Source organism: Garra rufa, chromosome 1 (assembly GCF_049309525.1).
Source record: "Garra rufa chromosome 1, GarRuf1.0, whole genome shotgun sequence".
Taxonomy (NCBI): Eukaryota; Metazoa; Chordata; class Actinopteri; order Cypriniformes; family Cyprinidae; genus Garra; species Garra rufa.
In genome coordinates this window covers 65,617,763-65,641,339 of record NC_133361.1, presented here as the reverse complement: position 1 = coordinate 65,641,339, position 23,577 = coordinate 65,617,763, and the positions used below count along the sequence as shown (strand labels likewise).

Sequence of the window (23,577 nt, the reverse complement as noted above, 5' to 3'; positions counted from 1 at the left end):
TTTCGGTGTTGAATGCTCTGATGTTAGTAAGACCATTTAAACATGTAAATTACACAAACAAAAAGTTTACTGTGTAAAAAGAAATCAACAGTGATTGGTAAGCCTATATTTGTTTTTTTGTAGACCTTAGTACTACATTATGTATATTTCAGCAACTTTCGCTTCTCAAAGAGCGCACGGTTATAGCAGATGTCCGTCAAAGTTGCGTTCGTTACTATAGCAACAGTAGAATTAAAATTCAAACAATCAGTAAAAACGAGAAAACAAGATAGATGCATAAGACAATGCATAATAGATGGTCTCTCAGAACTTCAGTACTGAATGCTATTGCAGCTGAGAAACGAGTCGTGCAGCAGTAAGAACGTAACCATAACAGATACACTTTAAAGCAAAAATAATCATTTTTATTCAAGCATTAAACATTTATAAGTTAATTAAATGTCAATAATTAACTGCACAAACTATAGCAATCACGGAGTGGTCCTTGCTCTGTCCCAAACATGGATATACTGTACATTATGCGTGTCCAATCAGTCATTTGTAATACAATACTGCCACCTGTTGGCGCATTTGTGTAACTTCGAGAACCTCTGTTATGTCGTGATAACTAGAAAAATAACTCATGATAACGAGAAAACAACTTTTGTTATGTCGTGATAACGAGAAAAATAACTCATGATAACGAGAAAACAACTTTTGTTATGTCGAGATAACGAGAAAAATAACTCATGATAATGACAAAACAACTTTTGTTTTCTCGAGATCACAAGAAAATTATGTCGTGATCACGACAAAACCAGAAGAAAAAAATAACACTGCATGGCCTCTTTGGACTTCCGTAAAAAGGAGACACTGCATCTGTAATGAAACTTTGGGGTTCCCCTCATTGTAGAGTTGCTGAAGCATGAACGAAAATATTCCAATCACATCAACAATGTTAATATCGCGCAAGGAAGACTGAACTGAACACAGCTTAAATAGACAAGACAGGTGTGGGTAATTTGATAATTAGTGCACATGATGAGAACAGGAAGGATCAAATATGGGCAGAGGGAAAAACCAAATACAACAGTCTAACGGGGGGTGGGGGTGGGTAAACTAAACAGACAGCCCATGGGGCGTGACACCGTCATGACGTAATGTGAAGGCATACTTGGATGCTACAAAGGGACGCTAGCACGCAACAGAGTTAGTCTTTGTGATGAAGCAAGCTGCAAACATGCACCCAGACATGGAGAGGTATGGCAAAGAGACCCAGTGTCTTTTTTCCTTTATCAGGGAACAAGGGTTACAGTCGAGGGAACTCGCACTGCGTCCGTAATAGCAATTTTGTACTTTTGTGTATTTACATTTATGGCTATATGTAGCTGTACTAACCTGAATTGAATGTTTTCTAGTTTGTAGCTAATAAATCCATTGATTTGAACTCGCTTTGACTACTTTACATGTTTGACTATATACCACATATAATATATGGTGGTGACTGCGTCAATTTAAGATGCATAATAACTGCTTTCCCCAAAGACTTATTTCAAGTTATAGTAGCTATAAAGTATTTAAAGTGAAACAGATTGGGATGCATCCTTTTCCTGGAGATCCACCTTCCTAAAAAGTTCAGTTTTAACCTGACTAAACCAACCTATCTCTAATTATCAAGATCCTAATTAAACCTACGCCGCTAGGGGTCGCATTTTGTAAACAATAACAGAGGCGAAGTTTGATGACACAATGACGGAGCATGGAACGTTGGGAGATGTCGTTTTTACAAACTGCTCACAGATGAGGTAATGTATTACTTTTTTATTAACTTAACTGTACATTAAATTACAGTATTTTATGTCATTGTAATGAATTATATGCAAGGAACATGAAATTTGATTCAATATTAGCCTTTTTACTGATATGTGACTATTTGTCATGATTTGGCGGGTTAATGATGCGCATTTTTACGTGTAAAAAAGGTAAATTTGAACGAACCCACCGTATTTGCAAGTATGGCTAAATGTTTTGTGCAGCACATACTGAATTTAATTACATTACCATAGATTTGCTCACCGGACTTGATGATAACTAGGGATTCACCGAATTTTCAGCCGCCGAAAATTATTGTCCGAAAATGGCATTTTTGTTTTTCGGCCGACAGAGAAAAAACGGCCGGAAATATATAATATATAGGGGTATATATATATATATATATATATGGCGCCGCACCGGGTATTCTATAGTCTTTGACTGCACTAACCGGCAGTGTTTGGCGCGCAGTCTCACTCTCGTTCCACTCTTGTGCCGCTACTCATGCAGTAGGGCTACTGTGCTATGCTGTAGTAGAGCTGTACTGGCCAAAAAAAAATTAGGGATGCATCGATCCATATCGGCCGATCACTTGCACGTTTTGTCAGTAAAGCCGGTTCTGTAATCAGTGGTAAATGCCATCAGGTGCGTGATTTCACGTTGAGCCGTATATACTACACACAGCCGTTGTTCACTGACGTCGGTAAACAACGGCTGTGTGTAGTATATACGGCTCAACGTGAAATCACGCACCTGATGGCATTTACCACTGATTACAGAACCGGCTTTACTGACAAAACGCGCAAGCATTATCGGCCGATTCGTATCGGTGCATCCCTAAAAAAAATAAATACCTTACTGAAGTACAAAGTGCAATATAACTATGTATAACTTCATCAGTATAACCCACCAAAATATGTACAAATATGCACACTTGATAGTTTAGTTTAGATTAATTTACCTATGCATTATCAGGGTTCATGTAATATCTGTACATCACATTGTTTATATGTGCAATTATTGACATGTAAATGTGTTGCAGGGAGACACATATACATCCTCACTGGAAGGATCTACTGCTGATGAAACCTGGAGTTGCCCCCAGAACAGTAGGCATGGAGCATCTACGAGAAGAGGTGGTTGGGCACCCACAGGAAAAAAAAGAGGGACAGGAAGAGCAAAAGAGATGAGAAGAGAGAGTGGAGAGGTTGCAGTTGGCAGTGCAGCAAGAGGAAGAGAGAGAGGAAGACAAAGGAGGGCTGCAAGGGGAAGACGAGCAGCTAGAGGAAGAGGACATGCAGCATCATTGTGTGAAGATGACAGAATGAGGGTGGCTAGTCTGCAGGAGGACAGGAGATTAATGACACAAGTGAGTATGGACATACTATCAAATGTCCTCAGTAGTTTCTGCATTTCGGAGTAAAATGTGATTGGATGTAATGGAATTTCTTTTGTTTTTTTTCAGGAGGTTATACACGACATGAGTTTGGATGAAGCTAGGGGACTTTTACTAAGAGTTTTTGACGGAGAACCTGGCATCATCTTTGATGTGCTTCAACCCAACACTCACAGAGAGGAAGAACCATCACAGGGTGCACCTCGATGGTGCAGCTGCACCAACTGCAGGGAAATGCCATCAGATGTAGAAAATAAATGTTGTAGAATGAGAGAGGCCACATGTGTAAGCAGACTGCCCCACATGTCACTGTACATCTTAGATGCGCAGGTATTACGATTCTCACGCAGACTGAGAAACGACATCTATGCCCTCCATGACACACAGCAACCTGGGGATGACAACCAGGGATACCGCTATGCTGCATACAGAAATTTTGTCTTGTGGCAGTGTGGTTCACTTGGAGCAAGAAACCGTGTGGTCATACCCAGCTGCTGTGTGTGCAGAATACGTGATGCATACCCCGACCCAAATGGCCAGTACATTGGTTTCATAGCTGATGTTTTGTAATAGCAGGACATGCTGCTGCCATCACAGTCATGTTCTCTTTTAAACATGTTTTTATTTATGTGAAAGTAATTAATTACTCCATTGTTTATGTATATATTGTTATATTTTCATTATTTATGTTCTATTTAATTTCTATTTATGTTGTACAGTATACAGTTGATTATTTTTGTATTACAACATAAAATATTGTTCCATAAGTTCTTCATTGAAAAAAAGACTGTATCAGCATAAATAAAGCCATGTTATTGTGGTTTTGAAATATTTATTCTTTTGTGTTTAATAAAAATTACATTTCAATAACAAATATTACTTGTCTTTTATGTTAATGTTATGTTCATTTTAATTATGTACATGGTTATGAGGAGGTTTGTGAAGTTGCACACTTACATTGGGTAAGAGGCAGAAGGTTGAAATTTAACATTATAAAACTATGTAAAACAATTTTTCTGGTTCAGACGACAGTTTGAACAGTTGGGTTGGGTTGGGATGCTGAGGCTGTAGATCCATGCTCACTTATTTTGCAGTGTAGGATCAGCTCCTTCGTAGGGGAAAAAAACAATGCATGCAAAGACGATAAATAAGCTTGATGAACACAAAATTGCACTGATCCATAGCAATGACAAACAGCACATAGGTACCAATAAGAATCATAAATTGATAAACTATGCAAATCAGCTAGTCTTTACACTCACAAAGTCAAGAACAGATCGCTTGACCTCAACATAATTGGAACACGCAACCTCCCGATCCGGGGTCAGGCGCACTCTGTTGCGGCCACGAGGTCGAGAGAACAAGTCGGCGTTCCTTGCTTAATTGCTTTGATTCAATTTGCAAATCAGTCATAGTAAAGGGCTGTAGACTTTATACTATGGTTGTCAAGAAGAGATCAACTGATGTGATTGGAGCATGCAACCGTCTGATCTGGATTCAGCCATGCTACCGTTGTACCCCAAGACACCACAAACCTATCTTGTGTTTCCTGCTTAAGCCACCTTTTGTCATTCTGCCTTCTTTAGCTCAGCTGGTAGAGCGGAGGACTGTAGATGATACATTGGCTATCCTTAGGTCGCTGGTTCGATTCCGGCTCGAAGGAGCTGGGTTTTGAATTCGGCACGTAGATGTTTCCACGATTTCTTCAGAGATTGCAGGGCAAGATATGAAAAAGTAACACATCAAGAGGCAGATCTGTCACAGTACACAATGACAGGAATGGTTATTACATGAGATCTCAGGCTTAAGATACAAATCTATCGCAGTACACCGGTGGTTTTCAATCCTGATCCTGGTGACCCCCTGCTCTGGGCTGTGTTTCCCAAAAGCATTGCAATCCTTAATACAACGTAGGCGCATTGAAACCAATAGAGTTACAATCAACTTAGGGTTACGATGACTCTGGAAAACGCGGCCCTGCATATTTTGTCTGTCTCCTTTTTCTGACACAACCAGATGAGTTCATGGAGCTCTCTCCTAACGAGCTAATGATCTGAATCAGGTGTGTTTAATAAGGGAGACATACAGAGCGGTGGGATTGGAAACCACTTCAGCACACAACGACAGGACTTCTTTTCACATTAGAAGTCAACAAGAAATCACGTGACCCCCCGACGTGATTTGAACACGCAACCTTCTGATCTGGAGTCAGACGCGCTACCGTTGCGCCATGAGGTCCTGAAACCAGAGGTGATGTATTTTGCTTAACCTCCTTGACACAGAATGCAAATCAGTAAATATACGGTGCTCAAGGAACATTCTTTTTTTTTTTTTGGAAAAATATTTTTATTGCATTTTCAAAAACACAGAACACACAACACTGCTCAGACATGACGGAAAATAAAGAGTGGGAATATCGAAATGTGGGTACAAAAGCAAGACAAGGCAGTATCCAGATGACTATGATACAGAGCATATAAGCGTAACAAGGCCAGAAGGTGTTTGTTAGAAAGTGATCACTTAAAACAAAGTTATGAAAACAGGCTAGGCTGATTTGGGAAAACCACGAAGCAAGGAGGATGACAGCGTGGGACCAATATGCTGCAAGTAAGGGTTCCAGACCCTATAGAAGGCATCTATTTTGGAGTGAAGCATACATGTAATATATTCACTAGGAATGCAGTCCATAACGATGTTGTGCCATGATTTTTTTGTTGGAGCAACATTCTTGATCCAGACGGGCAGAATGTTCTTTCTTGCAGCAAAAGTTAGTATATTTAAAAGTCTCCTGTGTTTTCTGTCAGTGATCTGTTCATCCTGGAGACCAAGCACCAGGCACATAGGGTCCATCCGTATCGCGACACCAAAGATAGCAGACTGTTCATTGACAATACTAGACCAGTACAGTTGTAATTTCACACATGACCAGAGGCAGTGAAAGTAATCACCAGTCTCAGAATTGCATTTCCAGCAAAGCGGTGAATTATTAGCATCCATTTTGTTCTTGACAACAGGTGTTATATGCATGCGATGTACAATTCTGAACTGTATGGATTTGGTGCGATTACACACAGAGATTTTCATGGCCTGAGACCAGACCTCCCGCCAGTCAGCATCATCTATGGCAATGCCAAGATCTTTCTCCCAAGCTTGCTTGATGGCTAGTGAGCTATGAGGAGAGCCAGAGTTTAGGGCTTTGTAAAAAACAGTAATGCATTTCTTACTAATCTGTAGAGACAGGGCCTTCTCAACACATGAAGTGGTATTATTCGTCCTTAAGGTGGTGTTTTTAATTATGAAATCTCTAATTTGTAAATATCTGTAAAAGTCACCTTGGTTAAATAAATCAAATTGTTGTTGCAGCTGCTGAAAGGATAATAAAATCTGGCCATTAAACAGATCACCCAATTTCTTCAGCCCTCGAGTGCTCCACACTTTAAAGCCCTGGTCCTTACAGCCTGGCAGGAAGTCCGGGTTGTCAAGAATGGGAGTGAAAGGAGATGTTAACTGAGCCCGGCTTTCTATAGAGCGAATGGATCTCCACGCTCTGATGGTACTGAGAGTAATAGGGTTAGAGCAGAGTTTTTTGACAGATTCAGGGTTAATCATAAACAACAGATTTACCAAGGGACACTTCGACTGAGAGGACTCAATATCATGCCAAATTGAGGAAGGATCACGGTTGAGCCAGCTTGAAATCACCCGCAGGTGTGAAGCCAGTTGGTAAAATCTAAGATTAGGTACATCTAGCCCTCCATCACAACCCGCCATTTGAAGTTTTGTCATCTTGAGACGCGGTCTCCTCTTGCTCCAAATGAAGGAGCTTAGCCAGCCTTCAAGCACCTTAATAACCTTGTTTGACAATAATATAGGGATCATCTGCAGTGGATACAGCAGTCTGGGCAGGACGTTCATTTTTATAAGAGCCACCCTCCCTAGCCAGGAAAGAGGAAGAGCGGCCCAACGGTCTAAGTCAGCCCTTATAGCTTCCAAAAGGGGGGGGAAATTAGACTTAAACATCTGACCAAACGTAGGTGTTACATGGACTCCTAAGTAAATGAAACCGGCAGGAGACCAGCGGAATGGAAAGGGCTCAGTCATATCTGGAACACAAGTTAACGATCCTAGGGGCATAGCTTCGGATTTTGCTAAGTTAATTTTATATCCTGAAAAGACACTGAACGAAGAAATTACCTTAATCAGGCAGGGAACAGAAGTTTCAGGTTTCGACAGAAGTATCAAAATGTCATCAGCGTATAAAGTGATTTTGTGTTCCCTTTCACCAACAAAGATACCCGAAATTAAATTGTTTTGCCTTACTGCTTGGGCCAGCGGCTCAATAGCAATATCGAATAACAAGGGGCTTAGGGGGTCGCCCTGTCTATTCCCGCGGTGGAGGGGGAAATTGTCGGATCTCAGCCCATTAGTCAGAACCGCCGCCGCTGAGGCCAAATTCTTCCAAAGCAAAAAACAAATACGACCACTCGACCCGGTCGAATGCCTTCTCAGCGTCGAGAGACAACACGAGGGCAGGGTCCTGGCGACTCTGGGTTAACTGGATGATGTTAAGGAGCCTCCTCAGATTATCACAGGAGGTCCGGCCCTTGATGAAACCGGTTTGGTCCTCCTTGACAATATGGGGCAGCACCTTCTCTAAACGTGAGGCCAGAATTTTGGAGAGTAGTTTTTGGTCAGAGTTAAGTAAGGCTATTGGCCTGTATGAGGCACAGCTTTCAGGGCATTTTCCTTTTTTAAGGATGAGAGAAATATTGGCCTCCCTAAGGGACTGAGGTAGGATCCCATTTTCAAACGAATGATTGAGCATAGACAACAAAGGGTCTAAAAGAATATCACTAAACTCCTTATAAAACTCGCATCCAAATCCATCTGGCCCTGGGGCCTTACTGGACGGCATAGATTTCAAAGCAAGTAGCGCTTCCTCTCTAGTAATTGGGGCATTTAGTTGTAATTTTTGATCCTCTGTAGCTTTAGGGAGTCTCAAATCTGCGAAAAACTGATGCATAAGAGTTAGGGCATTGTCAGGCTGTTCAGAGCTATAAAGGTTGGAATAAAATAATGCAAAGTGTTTATTAATGGTTCTAATGTCAAACGATCTAATACCATTAGGGTCAGTAATAAAGACTATATTTTGAGAATCTGCCCTCTTTTTAACAAGACTGGCAAGATATTTTCCGGGTTTGTCCCCAAACTCATATAGTTTCTGCCTGGCAAATTTAAGCGACTGCTCAGAGTCCTGGATCAGAAAAGTATTCAATGCAGCACGTGCAGATAACAGTTCCTTGAGTAAGTCAGGACTTGGGCTAGATGTGTGATTTTTCTCCAATTCAGCTAGTTGGGATTCAAGAAGTTTACGCTGCTCATTCTTCCTACGTCTTTTGGATGCGACAAAAGACATAATCAGTCCGCGGGAGTATAATTTACATGTCTCCCAGAGGACAGAGGGATTATCTGTGGATGGTGAGTTGATAGAATAGAAAATCTTAAATTCTGAAGTAAAGTAAGAAATGAACTTGTCGTCTTTGAGCAGATAAGGTTGAAATCTCCAGCGCCGTGACAATGCCCTGTCCTCAGCGAGAGAATACACCAAATAAAGAGGGGCGTGGTCTGATAACACAATGTTGCCCATGGAACATGATAAAGCAAGAGACATTTTTGATGAGGGGATGAAGAAGTAATCAATTCTAGTGTAGCTTTTGCACAGCAAAATCCCCGGTGTTAATTTAACACTCCCAGTGTTAATTGTGGACTCATATATACACTGGCTTCAGTGTTAAAGTTAACACTGAAGCAGTGTTGAAGTTAACACTGAAGCAGTGTTAAAGTTAGTGAGATAATTAGGTGATTAACAAAGTGATGATTGATCATTATTGAAGACACCTGATGTTAATAAGCAGAATCTCCAAAGGAGAAAACCAACAATTTTAAGCAACCATTTCAGTGGTCAATGTTTGCATTAGTTAGGCTCCTGACCCGTAAATCTTCAATATTAGGTCTTATTTGGCTACAATAACTGAGTTATAACACTTAGACAAGCCAAGAGCAAAAGTCATCAGGTGGCATTGAATGTGCCTGACATAATCATCATGTAGTGACTTGAGTATTTGACATAAGATTTTCCTTACAGACTACAAGAAACTGTGAACAAAAGAGCAATCAGTTTTGGCATAATCAAATAGATGATGAAAAAAGAGTTTATTTTAATTTAGACACACAGACATGAAGAATCAGCGTAAGAATCACAACAACGGTGACCATCAAAAAGCGTGTTGTAGCCAATCAGAACTCATCCATGACTCCAATCATGCATTGCGGCATGAATAAATTATTAGAGTTCAGAGTTGATCTGTTTATCTGAATATGCCGTTTGTCACCATTGTTGAGATTCATGGGCTGGTTCTTGATGTCTATGTGTGCCGATGTGAAATACTTTTCTAAAACAGGTTGTAAAAAAATCTTTCCAAAAAGTATAGGAATTGCTGGATCTTCTGTGGATTGTCAAGGCTATTACAATAAACAAAAACAAAAAAAACTAACAGATTAGACATAGTGATTCATGTCAAAAAAATGAATATGTTAAAACATAATCATTACCTGATGACATGAGCTTATGTCTGGCTGTTTAAAATCAAACACAGCAACAAACAAAACCTAGCCTTAAAATTTGGGGTTCAAGAGCCCAACTAATGCAAACATTGACCACTAGAATGGTTGCTTAAAAATGTTGGTTTTCTCCTTTGGTGATTCTGCTTATTAACATCAGGTGTCTTCAATAATGATCAATCATCACTTCGTTAATCACCTAATTATCTCATTAACTTTAACACTGCTTTAGTGTTAACTTCAACACTGCTTCAGTGTTAAATTTAACACCGAAGCCAGTGTATATATAAGTCCACAATTAACACTGGGAGTGTTAAATTAACACCGGGGATTTTGCTGTGTGTGTGGCGCTGAAAAAAAGGTAAACTCCGAATCAGTGGGGTGAAGCTGCCTCCATACATCAGAATATTCAATATCATGACATATATTAGCGAGCACCTTCGCTTGCTTGGAGGGGGGTAGCAGGTGGAAGTTTGTCAAGAGAGGGATTAAGATGACAATTAAAATCTCCTCCCACAAAAGAGTCCCCTGAAGCATGTTCCATAAAAACTGCAAAGGTTTTGGTGAGAAAATCAGGGGAATAAGCTGGGGGACAATATAGATTCATAAATGTTACCTCTTTTCCTGCGAGTACACCTTTAACAATTATATACCGGCCCTGGCTGTCTTTAACACAGTCAAGAGACCTAAATGCCAGATTTTTATTAATCAAAATGGCTACACCCCTACTGAAAGAAGAATATGAAGTAGCAAAAACCTGCCCAACCCAACTTCTTTGCAATTTAGCATTATCCTTATCCTCCAGGTGGGTCTCCTGGAGGAAGGCAATAGATACATCTTCCTTTTTCAAAAATGATAATACCGCCATTCTCTTGGCAGGTTTTTGGAGGCCACGGATGTTCCAAGAACAAATCTTAATATTATATGAATTAGACATAGCCATAAAATACTATTATCAAATACATAGGACCGTTACATTTAGCAGGGATGGAAAACACCACACTGATAGCCCACATAAAACTTATTAACATGTCATGTCCTGAGCTGAACATATGAACTACACTGAACAAACACAACAAATATACAACAAAGGAAAACAAACTGAGGGTCTTTCCCCAAATAACCAGGGACTGTTCAACATACAAGCACCTTTCAAACTCACCAAGAACGAACTGACAGCTGATGAATAGCGTGCCAAAAAAAACTAAAAGAGTCCTCCCTCTCATTGTGGGAGTGAATGAAAAAAGGTGGAAACGTAATATTAACGTTACGAGCAACCGCGCCACTCGGTTAAGAAATGTTCATAATGTTCAGGGTGTTCATGGCCTACCAGCAGAAGTAGAGAAGCTACGGCTATTACAGAAGGAGAGTCCCAGAGCAGACAAACGAAGCTCCGTGCTCCGCAGCGTCATCAACCGGGCAAGGATTCAATGAAAGCGCGTACCTCCTCCGGCGTGGAGAACCTCTTTTTGGAGCTCCCGTGTGTCACCTGTAGAGTGGCCGGGAACAGCATAGCATATGGCATCCCTCGCTCTCGTAGCCGCTGTTTCACCGCGTCGTATGCCTTGCGTCTCTTTATCACCGTCGAGGAGAAATCACTGTAAAAAGAGACCTTGGCTCCATTGTAGATTAAGCCACCGTCCTGGCTCACCCGACGCGCCACTTCCATGGCCCTCTGTTTATCTCTGAACGCGTGGAATCGTAGCAGCACCGCCCTGGGGCTCCTGTTCGGGTCCGGCTTCGGTGCGAGGGTGCGGTGGGCTCTCTCCAGCTTTATGCGGCCAGCTTTCGTGGTCATCTTTAGGACGCTAGGTAGCCATTATTCGAAAAATTCCACCGGCTGCCCCGTCTCTGTATCCTCGGGCAGGCCGACGACACGAATGTTTAGGCGCCGGCTATAGTTCTCGGCCATGTCCAGACTCTCGGTGAGGGCGCTGACCTGCTTCTCCAGTTCCACAATCCTAGGCTCTTGTGTCTCGGCGGAGCCTTCAACTGCTAATAGCCTAGCCTCTGCTTCATCTAGCCGCTTGCTAGCAGCCTGGATCTCCGTGGTATTCTTGTAGATGGTCTCGACCAGAGGGCTAAGTTTATCATCAATAACTTTAATAATGTTACTGGTCATTACGCTCAGAGCTTTAGCAAGGGCAGGGTCAAGCCCATCTGCGGCTGGTGATTCGGCCTGGTCGCCATCTTGTGTGTCACCGTCTTTTTTGTCTTTGATTCCTCTGGTTCTTCCCATATTGTCGAAAGACTGTGGCCAAAAGTTCTTCAAGGACATAGCCTGTTGTGTTCATTAAAAAAAAAAGCCGGTTGTTGACAGAATAATGAGAAAATTGGCACCGAGTGGCACGGAGCTCTAGCACATGCGTCTGCTCTGCTCAGCAAGACACCACAAACCTATCTTGTGTTTCCTGCTTAAGCCACTTTTTGTCAGCCTGCCTTCGATAGCTCAGCTGGTAGAGCGGAGGACTGTAGATGATACATTGGCTATCCTTAGGTCGCTGGTTCGATTCTGGCTCGAAGGAGCTGGCTTTTGAATTCGGCACGTAGATGTTTCCACGATTTCTTCAGAGATTGCAGGGCAAGATATGAAAAAGTAACACATCAAGAGGCAGATCTGTCACAGTACACAATGACAGGAATGGTTATTACATGAGATCTCAGGCTTAATAAAAATAACAGGTCAAGATACAAATCTATCGCAGTACACCGGTGGTTTTCAATCCTGATCCTGGTGACCCCCTGCTCTGGGCTGTTTCCCAAAAGCATTGCAATCCAGTGTAGACGCATTGAAACCAATAGAGTTACAATCAACTTAGGGTTACGATGGCTGCGTTCGAAACCGCATACTCAATGAGTAGGTACTTAATTTCAATAAGTACTTACTTAACGAGCGCTAAAAGAGTACGTACTCTACAGCCAAATCTCGTTGAGTATGGATGTGATCTGCACGTCTTCCGCCATGTGGACGTTATCATGTGACCAACGACGTCATAACAAGTGCAACAACTTAACATATAGCGACAGGTTTAATTAATCTTTCTATAAATATTTTGATATTGATGAAATTTGTTAATTTTGTGGTCATGTTGAAGAAACAGCTGTTCTTTTATTGTGATTGTAGTAGATACGTTTTGGGTTCATTTAGGTTTTTGTATTTTTTAATTCTTAAAGAAATAATTTTTGTCAGGAAAACCCAAATTCTTAATTTTTTGAATAAGTTATTTCTTTTGTTTTGTATTCAAAATTGTTTATCCATACGCAAAGCTAGCTTAAATTCTTGTTAAATTTCTCTTTTCATCCCTGAGGCTTATCAATAACAATAACAAAAACAAATCCAATTTTTGATAAACGATGATGTGAATATTTTGATTATTCAGAGATATTTAATCATATTTCCCTGTGTATATAATTGCATACTATGATGTAAGCAAGCCTAATAGTTATGTTTTTAGTTTTTCTCATTATGATTGTTCATTGTTAAAGATAAATACCATCTTACCCTGAGCCTGTAATTGTAAGTTAGGTAGTATTAGTAATAAAATGAAAATAAGCACAACAGGTGCTCAAACACCTCATAGCATCAGTAACACAACGACCCTACCTAGTACATCTTCCTCCATGTTTGCAATATCTGCACAAAAGAGACGTGGATCAGCTGCTTGAAGATCTTGTGTTTGGAGGTGTTTTTTGAGGATTTTACACTCAAAAAATGTAAGTATTACTGCTTAGAAATTAAGATTACCTCAGAATGCACTGATCAATAATAATGATAAATGCTGACCTATAATTAATTATATTTTTTAGTAAAACAAGCATGTTTTTTTTTAAATCAAGTAATTAATTAATGCATATGTTAATGAAACTTATATTTTATTTACTGATAACAACATGGATATATGAGTAAAATAATAAAATAACCATGAACATAAATAAAGACACATGGAACAAAGCTTTATTCAGACATATTGGTATTTTAGTCTTTCTCTAGACGCTCTCGCTGGCTCTTTGGTCTCTGAGGATGAAGAGACCACAGCAACATCTGGTCCAGATGAGACAAAGAGCAGGTGGAGTGATGGAGGGTCTCATCGATGGCACTTGACCATTTCCAGGATGCTGCTGTGGATTTCTCTTTTCTCACTGCACACACCAGTCTGCAGCAGACATTTCAGATCATACAAAGATGCACAAATACAATACAAAAGTTGTAATTTTAACAGCACAATTTCATTAGATCTCTGTATTAGAAGTAACAAAATTACCAAACTTTATATTAAGTTACAGATTTAACTTTTTTCCCCACAAATGCTGCTGTCACCTTTCCTTTCAGGTCCTGCTCCACCGCAAAATATCTGCAACAAAGGCACAGAAATCTAGAATCAGAAAAGTGCTTAAAGTTTTTTTTATTATTAAAAAAACTGCAACTTAAGGTTTAAATATATGTCTGTAGTGTACTCACTCAAAGCCTTTGATGGCAGCACTGCTTCATCAGTCACTCTTCACCAGACAAGCATACTTGTCTCATCTGTCCCTGTAACATCCACACAAGATTCAGCTCCCTCTGATTCATGTGCTCAATACTACATTTATGAGGTAGCTGTTGTGTTCATTGGCTTTTTATCCAATACAAATGCTCCTGAATTTATCAACAGTACTATTAGACAAATGAAATAGATAACTCATGTTTACTTGTTTACTAACTATATGTTTATTTACATTACATTAATCTAAAGCAGTGTTGACAACAGAGAATTCTACATAAACTCACATAACGTCCATCACTCGTTTAGATGTCTGTTTGGTGTTGTGATGTGCTCATTTAATTATCTCAGAACATGTTCCTGTCAGTTGTTAAACATTTAGTAATCATCTTTAAGATGCTACGGTCGCTATACGTAATAAAACGTGTTTTACAGCGAAATCACAAATATACTTTAACGTTACACGTATTGACACCTTATGCAAATCAGCAGTTTACGATACAGCTCAACAAATACGATTTTAAAACAGGGAACCGTGTTTTGGTTTGTAATAATCACATTTGTAAACACTCTCGTTGCGGTTCCCAATCACATTCGATGATGACGTTTTAGCCTCCTGTGGCCTCCTGGGATTGAAAAGTGTGCATCAGATGAACACTTCAGAATCTGGGCTGAAGCAGTAGGACATCCGGGGATTTCTCGCCTACTCTTTTATGAATATTGAGGTTTCGAACGTACTTCTTTCTTCACGTACTCTTTTTTTCCTACTATATAGTAGGTAAGTAGGCATATTCGAACGCACTTTAAGTAGACGTTCGTCCCAATCTTGCGAGAATTAGTGCACTCGCCTACTGATTCTCGCCTACTCTTTTATGAATACTGAACATTCAAACATACTTTTTTGCTCGCCTACTGCTTTTTGCCTACTATATAGTATGGAAGTATGCGGTTTCGAACGCAGCCGATGACTCTGGAAAACGCGGCCCTGCATATTTTGTCTGTCTCCTTTTTCTGACACAACCAGATGAGTTCATGGAGCTCTCTCCTAACGAGCTAATGATCTGAATCAGGTGTGTTTAATAAGGGAGACATACAGAACGATGGGATTGGAAACCACTGCAGCACACAACGACAGGACCTCTTTTCACATTAGAAGTCAACAAGAAATCACGTGACCCCCGACGTGATTTGAACACGCAACCTTCTGATCTGGAGTCAGACGCGCCACCGTTGCGCCACGAGGTCCTGACCCCAGAGGTGATGTATTTTGCTTAACGGCCTTGACACAGAATGCAAATCAGTAAATATACGGTGCTCAAGGAACATTCTTGATGTTGGACTTCATACTCAGGAGATCAAAAACAGATCGTCTGACCTCAAGGTGATTTGGGGCCAGACACTCTACCGTTGCACTACAAGATAGCGGAAAAATTATTTAGTGTTTCATGCTTAAGCACTTTGATAAACTATGCAAATCAGCTAGTCTTTACACTCACAAAGTCAAGAACAGATCGCTTGACCTCAACATAATTGGAACACGCAACCTCCCGATCCGGGGTCAGGCGCAATCTGACGCGGCCACGAGGTCGAGAAAACAAGTCGGCGTTCCTTGCTTAATTGCTTTGATTCAGTTTGCAAATCAGTCACGGTAAAGGGCTGTAGACTTTATACTATGGATGTCAAGAAGAGATCAACTGATGTGATTGGAACATGCAACCGTCTGATCTGGATTCAGCCATGCTACCGTTGTACCCCAAGACACCACAAACCTATCTTGTGTTTCCTGCTTAAGCCACTTTTTGTCAGCCTGCCTTCGATAGCTCAGCTGGTAGAGCGGAGGACTGTAGATGATACATTGGCTATCCTTAGGTCGCTGGTTCGATTCCGGCTCGAAGGAGCTGGCTTTTGAATTCGGCACGTAGATGTTTCCACGATTTCTTCAGAGATTGCAGGGCAAGATATGAAAAAGTAACACATCAAGAGGCAGATCTGTCACAGTACACAATGACAGGAATGGTTATTACATGAGATCTCAGGCTTAATAAAAATAACAGGTCAAGATACAAATCTATCGCAGTGCACCGGTGGTTTTCAATCCTGATCCTGGTGACCCCCTGCTCTGGGCTGTTTCCCAAAAGCATTGCAATCCTTAATACAATGTAGACGCATTGAAACCAATAGAGTTACAATCAACTTAGGGTTACGATGACTCTGGAAAACGCGGCCCTGCATATTTTGTCTGTCTCCTTTTTCTGACACAACCAGATGAGTTCATGGAGCTCTCTCCTAACGAGCTAATGATCTGAATCAGGTGTGTTTAATAAGGGAGACATACAGAACGGTGGGATTGGACCCACTGCAGCACACAACGACAGGACCTCTTTTCACATTAGAAGTCAACAAGAAATCATGTGACCCCGACGTGATTTGAACACGCAAACTTCTGATCTGGAGTCAGACGCGCCACCGTTGCGCCACGAGGTTCTGAACCCAGAGGTGATGTATTTTGCTTAACCGCCTTGACACAGAATGCAAATCAGTAAATATACGGTGCTCAAGGAACATTCTTGATGTTGGACTTCATACTCAGGAGATCAAAAACAGATCGTCTGACCTCAAGGTGATTTGGGGCCAGACACTCTACCGTTGCACTACAAGACAGCGGAAAAATTATTTAGTGTTTCATGCTTAAGCACTTTGATAAACTATGCAAATCAGCTAGTCTTTACACTCACAAAGTCAAGAACAGATCGCTTGACCTCAACATAATTGGAACACGCAACCTCCCGATCCGGGGTCAGGCGCAATCTGACGCAGCCACGAGGTCGAGAAAACAAGTCGGCGTTCCTTGCTTAATTGCTTTGATTCAGTTTGCAAATCAGTCACGGTAAAGGGCTGTAGACTTTATACTATGGATGTCAAGAAGAGATCAACTGATGTGATTGGAACATGCAACCGTCTGATCTGCATTCAGCCATGCTACCGTTGTACCCCAAGACACCACAAACCTATCTTGTGTTTCCTGCTTAAGCCACCTTTTGTCACCCTGCCTTCGATAGCTCAGCTGGTAGAGCGGAGGACTGTAGATGATACATTGGCTATCCTTAGGTCGCTGGTTCGATTCCGGCTCGAAGGAGCTGGCTTTTGAATTCGGCACGTAGATGTTTCCACGATTTCTTCAGAGATTGCAGGGCAAGAGGCAGATCTGTCACAGTACACAATGACAAAGTTTGCAGGTGGTGAATGGAAAGGTGAGCTCTAAAATTAGCAACTCCTCAATCCAACAGTTTGGTGACTGTCCGTTGTTTGTCATGCTGCTCTCTTATGCAGTTCTACTTCCTGCTTCCTGTCATGTGTCTAGTCACATGACAGGCCAACCATCCATTTATGAAAGACACATACACTTAAAATGTTAAGAGTAATAAAATGGCCTAAAAAACATGTAAACACTTAAAAATCTATAATACATTTAAATGATTGTAATAAATAGAGCGCTAAAACACGTCTTTCTAAAACCCAGCATATTATATAAATAGTGAAGAAAAAGCAAAAGCTTACAGCACCTGGTATTCCCAGGCGGTCTCCCATCCAAGTACTAACCAGGCCCGACGCTGCTTCGCTTCCGAGATCAGACGAGATCAGGCGCTCTTTTTTTTTTTTTATTGAAAAAATTCCATAATACAATTGAGTGTGTGCGACGAACAACCGTATAAGTCCAAAAAAAACAAAAAATGAGATAACCACGTGGCATTAATTGTATGTGTGAACTTTGTATACAGAAACAGTTTGGGGATATTTTCGCGCGACCAAGAGCCCGCATTTTAAACGTTAAAATAGCATCACGCGGAAAAACCGTCTATGTCCACAAAGTAGAATGGAGATGCCGCTTGCTGTCATGTCCGCTTCGGACATTAAAAGGCAAACCTCGGCAAAAAAAAAGAGAGCCGACATGACCAAATGGAAGGACAGAGTAAGGAAGGCTTTGAGGGATACTGGAAAACCATATTTGACTCGAAGAGGAGAACAAAAACCAGGGAAAAATCCACCGAAAGATGTGAGTGGAAGAACCGTATATGTGATGTGATCTCTCTCTCTCTCTCTCTCTCTCTCTCTGAACGTGCTGAGGAGCGCTAAACACCGCATAAACAGTTAACCTATCAAAATAAACCACATACCATATATAATAAAGCTGCATTCATTCATATTTCCCGCCAGTCCTGTGTAAAGTACGGCAAGCAGAGTTTATTTGTTTATATATTTATTTATATTGTGAGATGGCGGAGCGCGAGAACAGTTTGAAGTTGTATATACACAGGTGCGCTGCGCCAGCTTTTCTAAAAAAACGACAAGGTGCACTATTGGAGCTATCTAAACATACATTGTATAACATTTAGCTATGATGTATGTCTGCATTGTATTTATTTATTAATTTATATATTGTTTTTTGTTAATAATTCATTGTTATTGTCTGTACTGTATTGTACATTGTTCATACTGTATTTTCTGTTTTTAAATAATAATAACAATAAGCTTGAAATAAATGCTTAATATTAACCTGAAGTTTCTGTTACTGTATTAAAACTAAGATAAAGGAATCAGATCTTTAGTGGTTTAAAGTGATATAATGAACTGGAGTTATACTGTTATTCCACACTAACTGGACATATACCGTTCTTCCACATTTCAGAAATATAAATCACAATAACTTTTGATTTTTAATACTGACACTGAAAAATGTTATCTCCTTAGAATTGAGAAGCTTTTGTTGTCTATTTTCAAGTAAAATAAAAATATATAATATAATGTTCACAATCCAAATGAAAAAAATCTTATTACTCAAAATTTAAAAATATGGACTTGTATGGTTCTTCGTCTCAAGGCCTCAATTATCAAGCATGTGTTTCACAGTAGAGATCTTAAAAACATAAATGATTAAACACACATTAAAAATACTTAACATTGTCAGCAATAAAGTAATAAAAAAATCCTTAGAATCAAAACTAATCAGATATATGAATGAAATTACAAACAATAAAGAACATCAACAATACAAAACAATATTGCAGTATCACAGCTCGTCATCACGTGTTGCGAGACAAAACAGTACTTAAGAACAGAAACATTCTCCAAACTTTTTAAAATTGCACATCTATTCCATTCTCATCTAAAATTACACATACATCATTAGTAAAAACATTGTAAAAGAACCCCATTTGATCTTCTTGCTTAAAATAATAAAACAGGCATTGTACATATTTTTCGACTTTTCTTTTAAAAACATACCATAAATCCATTATCCATTTTTCCTTCTTTGCCACCACTCTCCTTTCCCATATAGCACTCTTAATTAACATTATCAAAAGGTTGATGACCATTTTGTTCTTGTTCTTTCTTTGTATTCCCAACATTAAAATCCTGCCCCAGTCCATCTCCTCTCCATCCTCCCCTTTCAACCTTAAAATCATATTCTTACATTTCTCATTAAAATCATCCAGTTTTATACAATGTAAAAACAGATGTAAAAATCCCTCCTCCTCCTCATTACACACTTTACATACAGCACTTGATTCCATACCAATTTTGTTTAAAATAACGTCAGTAAAAATCACTTTATGCCTAATTAAGAACTCTAAATTTTCCAGCTTTGTCTGTATCATTTTCCCTTTCATGTTTCCCCAAATATCACATTCCTTCACACCCTTGTACTTATCCATCCAGTAATTGTTGACCACCGGTTTTTTAAAGACCCCCTCTCTAAAAACACTATAAAAATCTTTCACCTGACATTTATTAAAATCATAATGTTTTTCTCCCAATCCCACATATATTTCATTTTGTTGCTCTCTGTCCTCCTTATTTTTGATTCCCTCTATCCATTCTTTCGGTATCGATCTCTTGATCATTTCATATTTATTAGTTACTTCCTGTCTGCTGTACTCCTCCTTTGCTTCCTCCATTGCGTCTATAACCACTTGTACGGGTAAAAATCCTTCTTTAACTTCATATAAAATGTCTCACTTTTAAAATTCCCGCCTCCCACCATTTCTTAAAAAACAACTGCCTCCCCTGATTTAAAATACTCTGATTTAAAAAAAGAGGCTGATTTAAAATGTTTTCCCTACCCCTCGGAATAAAATGCACACTTGATAAAAACTTTCCCCATGCTCCCAGCAGTTCCCTATAAAAATCCGGCATCCTCTCAGTCATCCATAATTTAGTCTTCATCCATAAAATATTCCTTCCCAGATTAAATTTACTGCCTTTATTTAAAAAGTACTCCATTGTTCCCTTCCATCCTGCTGTGTGTGATTTGTCTAAAAACTTTTTTACCAAGTTTACCCTTAGCGCGTTCTTTCTATGTTCAATGTCAATTAATCCCATTCCTCCCTTCTCTCCCTCCCCTATTAAAGTATTGTGTGCTATTCTTGGGGGCTTCCCATCCCATAAAAACTCTGAAAAACATTTCTTCAGCCTCTTTTCCGCCCATAATGGCATTGGGTTTACATATAAAATGTACCATAATTTTGACACCATTAAAACATTAATAATTAAAACTTTCCCCTTCAAAGTCAGCGTTCTTAATTTCCAAAAAATCAATCTCCTTTCAATCCCCCCTATCACTTCCTCCCACATTGTTTCTCCTGCTTTTTGCTCATCCCGCCCCATATGTACCCCTAAAATCTTTATGTCCCTTGATTCCTTAAAATTAAAATGCTCTGTTAGAACCTGTGCCCCTCCAAACCTCATATACACTGTCTTCTCTTCATTCACTTTTGCCCCTGATCCTCTACAATAATTCTGTACAATCTCCTTAGCTTTTATTACACTTTCCAGATCTTTTAACATTAAGGTTGTATCATCTGCATATTGAAAAATTTTACTCTCTTCTCCCTCCAACCGTATCCCTTTTACGCCTTTATCCTGCTCCATTGCCAGCCCTAGAGGCTCTGCTACCAAAGAGTATAGTAGGGCTGACAATGGGCATCCCTGTCTTATGGATCTTGTTAATTTAAAAGCTTGTGTTAAAAACCCATTGCACTTTATTTTTGTCATAGCTCCCTTGTATAAAATTTTCACCCATTTTATAAAATTCTCACCAAACCCAAACCCTTTTAAGATATCAAATAAAAACTGGTGTTCTACTCTGTCAAAAGCTTTTTCAAAATCCAAGCTTATAATAAAACCATTCATATTTTTTTTGTTAATATATCTTATTGCATCCTTTATACTTATAGTTGTGTCCGCTATATCCCTTCCCTTCACTCCATATACTTGGTTAGTCTTTATTATTTTCGGCATAACTTCTTTTAATCTGTTTGCTAAAATCTTTGATAATATTTTTAAATCTGTATTCAGCATAGTGATTGGTCTGAAATTTTTTAGGTCTGTTTTATCTCCCTTTTTCTTATAAATTATTCTCATTAACCCCATTCCCATTCTAGTGCTTAATTCCCCTTTACTAAAAACATCATCATAAACCTCCTTTAAAATGTCAATCAAAACCTCTTTAAAAGCTATATAAAATTCACTCCCTAAGCCATCAATCCCTGGACTTTTTTTCCTATTTAACTCACTAATTGCATTTTCTATTTCTTCTTTCCTTATCTCCATTTCACATTCCTTTTTATCCTCCTCCCCTACCTTCGCTTTTAGCTGTCCCAATAATTCCTGCTTTTCCTCCTCCCGCACCCCCTCAGCACTAAACAATCCCTCGTAATATTCTTTCACTACATATAATATTCCCTCATTGTCCCCTACCACCACCCCGTCTTTCCTTCTTATCTCCTTAATCATCCCCGCCTTTGCTCTACTTCTTTCTAAATTAAAGAAAAATTTTGTACATTTTTCACCCTCCACTGTGTATTTCGCCTTACTTCTTAGCCTTGCCCCCTCATATTTTCCCTCCTCCATTTCCTTCAACCTGCCTTCTAATTCTTTTATTTTTTGTATATCTTTATCACATTTATTTAGTTCTTCTTCTAATTTTTCTTTGATTTTTTTCTCATTATACCTCTTGCTTTTTTGTATTAGTTTGCAGTATTTTATCGTAAATTTTTTAATTAAAAACTTCACATTCTCCCACCATATTCTGATATCTTCTCCATGCATCCCATTTCCTTTTTCTTTCTCAATAATCTCCTTAATACGTAAAACGTAATCTTCATTTTCTAAAATCTCTGTGTTTAAAACCCATACCCCTGGCCCTCTTTTCAATGACCCCCAATCTATTTTAATCAAAACTAGCTTATGGTCACTCAGACTTGTTTCTTCATACTTAATATCCCCAATAAAATCCTCAATATTTCTTGTACATAAAATAAAATCAATTCTTGATCTACAAATAAAGTTCCCCACCAACTGTCTTCTTGAGAATTCTTTCTTTTTCTCATTTCTTTCTCTCCACATGTCAATGCAATTATTTTCTTCCATTAAAAGTTTCAGCTCCTTTCTACCCATATCCGACTTAAAAACCATTCCCTCCCCCATGTCCAATTTACTAAAAACTGTATTAAAATCCCCCAATAAGATGACCTCATTATGCTTCTTTAAAAAATCCCTTAAGACATTAAAAAACTCCTTCTTTTCTTTCTCTTCTGTTGGTGCATGTACGTTAACTATTATCACAGTCTTCTCATCATACTTCAGTTCAATAGCCATACACTTCCCCTCACCATCCTTATATATTATTTTACCAAGGATCCCTCTATTTTCTTTAATTAGAAAAGCAACCCCTCTCCCCATTCTCCCATCACCATTATTATATAGAATCTCCCCTCCCCATCTTTCCCTTATCTTATTCATAAAATCATCCCTCCAATTTGTTTCTTGTAGTAAAATCAGGTCTTCCCATTTACACATTTCCACCACCTTTTCAAATTTTCTAACATCCAAAAGTCCCCTCGTATTAAAAGTGACAGTCTTTAAAAGCATTAGACATATAAAAATTTTTAAAATAGCCATAAAATTAGTCCATGTCCTCCAACCCTGTCAAAACTTCAAATTTGGTCTTACTTTCAATCTCGGTTTCCTTCAACGCCTTCTTTCTTGCAGTCTCTATGTTTGGTACAACCCTTAGAGATCTCCTTCGCTTCGGTACCTTTGTGTGTGCTTCTTTTGTTTCCTCTTGTTCCTTTTCCTCTCCCAGTTCTTTGCTCCTCTGCTCCTCATCCTCCCGATTATCCCAATCCTGTGGTAGACCTTCCAAATTCACCATTTGCGAGCATAAATTAATTTCCTGCTGTGCCTCGCTCAAATCCTCATTTCTTTGTTCCTTCCTCTCCGCGTTAT

The 23,577-nt window shown here is 39.4% G+C and overlaps 4 non-coding genes and 1 pseudogene across 4 annotated transcripts; 2 read left to right on the top strand and 3 right to left on the bottom strand.

Annotated features, from left to right (window-relative positions):
- Positions 1-23,577, bottom strand: part of LOC141318658 (uncharacterized) — a 530,387-nt pseudogene that overhangs the window by 405,684 nt on the left and 101,126 nt on the right.
- trnaw-cca (transfer RNA tryptophan (anticodon CCA)) lies at positions 5,352-5,425 on the bottom strand. Its single transcript has one exon. It is a non-coding gene; the product is annotated as a tRNA-Trp (tRNA).
- On the bottom strand, positions 15,462-15,534 carry trnaw-cca (transfer RNA tryptophan (anticodon CCA)). Its single transcript has one exon. It is a non-coding gene; the product is annotated as a tRNA-Trp (tRNA).
- On the top strand, positions 16,100-16,186 carry trnay-gua (transfer RNA tyrosine (anticodon GUA)). Its single transcript is given in 2 exon segments — positions 16,100-16,136; positions 16,151-16,186. It is a non-coding gene; the product is annotated as a tRNA-Tyr (tRNA).
- On the top strand, positions 17,339-17,425 carry trnay-gua (transfer RNA tyrosine (anticodon GUA)). The gene is given in 2 exon segments: positions 17,339-17,375; positions 17,390-17,425. It is a non-coding gene; the product is annotated as a tRNA-Tyr (tRNA).